We start from the raw sequence: 1,543 nt of genomic DNA on the forward strand, positions 1-1,543 counted from the left end.
CGCCTCCTCCCCCCAGGCTCCTTTATATACGGGGGCGGAGGGCACCCCATAGACACACAAGTTGATCTACGGATCGTTCCTTAGCCGTGTGCGGTGCCCCCTCCACCATATTCCACCTCGGTCATATCGTTGCGGAGTTTAGGCGAAGCCCTGCACCGGTAGAGCATCATCATCGTCACCACGCCGTCGTGCTGACGGAACTCATCCCCGAAGCTTTGCTGGATCAGAGCCCGGGGATCGTGATCGAGCTGAACGTGTGCTGAACTCGGAGGTGCCGTACGTTCGGTACTTGGATCGGTCGGATCGTGAAGATGTACGACTACATCAACCGCATTGTCATAACGCTTCCGCTTACGGTCTACGAGGGTACGTGGACAACACTCTCTCCTCTCGTTGCTATGCCATCACCATGATCTTGCGTGTATGTAGGAATTTTTTTGAAATTACTATATTCCCCAACACCTAGGTCTTCTCCCGAACCTTCGTGGGCCCCTTCTGGTCCAGAAAAAATTAATCCAAAGGTTTTTCTCCGTTTGAACTCTATTTGATATTGATTTCCCGAAAAGCCAAAAACAAGCAAAAAACAACAACTGGCTCTAGGCACTACGTTAATAGGTTAGTCCCAAAAAATAATATATAATTTCATATAAAACTTCCAAAATTGATACTATAATAGCATGGAACAATAAAAAATTATAGACACGTTGGAGTCGTATCAGCATGGCTTGCTGAGGAAAAAAATGAGCAGAGAGAAGAACCCAACATAAGCAACCTTTCTACAACTCTCAAAAAACCTCCTATGAGCAACTCAAAGGGAATAAAAAAGGAGACCGGATCAAAGCAGGATTAGAAAAATAAGGGAAAATGCAACAGGCGGGATGCAACCAGGTGCGGCAGTTGCAAAATGAAAGGACACACAAAAATCAGCCATCTTTAAAACCCAACAGTAATAGAGAAAAATGAGGATCAAAGAGGAGAAGTGGTATACACAGCAGGAGAAGATGACAAAAGCAATCAAATAACCCACAACACAGATGGTACCGTAAAAACCAGAGGATAGAGAACACATTCCAAGCCCAGGATAGCAAACACCAATAACGCCAACAACACCATTGACAAATAGCATACAGAAATGAATATCCTCATACAACACTACAATATAATATCACAGAGGCCAGAAAAACAAAATATGCCCACACAAGCTCAGAACACGGTACACCGGACAAATAGCACTCAAAGACAACATATGCATATGAAGAAGCTACTTACAGAACATAATGGAAGCTATTTGGTACCAAGAAAAGTACAAATGGAAAAGGAAACGTAAAGAGGTATCTTAAAAAACTTTCATTAAGACTAATAAAATGGGAAACAACAATTCCATAACAATTGCTTTAATTTTTTTTGCAGTTGTATATAACAACACCATAACAAAGAAGGATGAGACTACGCCGAAAGGTGAAGAAAGGAGAATCAAAAAATGAAGATTCAAAACAAGACTATGCATAAGGTTCAGAAATACTAAGTAAAGGCCAAGTACAAC

This window comes from Triticum dicoccoides, chromosome 2B, assembly GCF_002162155.2.
Source record: "Triticum dicoccoides isolate Atlit2015 ecotype Zavitan chromosome 2B, WEW_v2.0, whole genome shotgun sequence".
Taxonomy (NCBI): Eukaryota; Viridiplantae; Streptophyta; class Magnoliopsida; order Poales; family Poaceae; genus Triticum; species Triticum dicoccoides.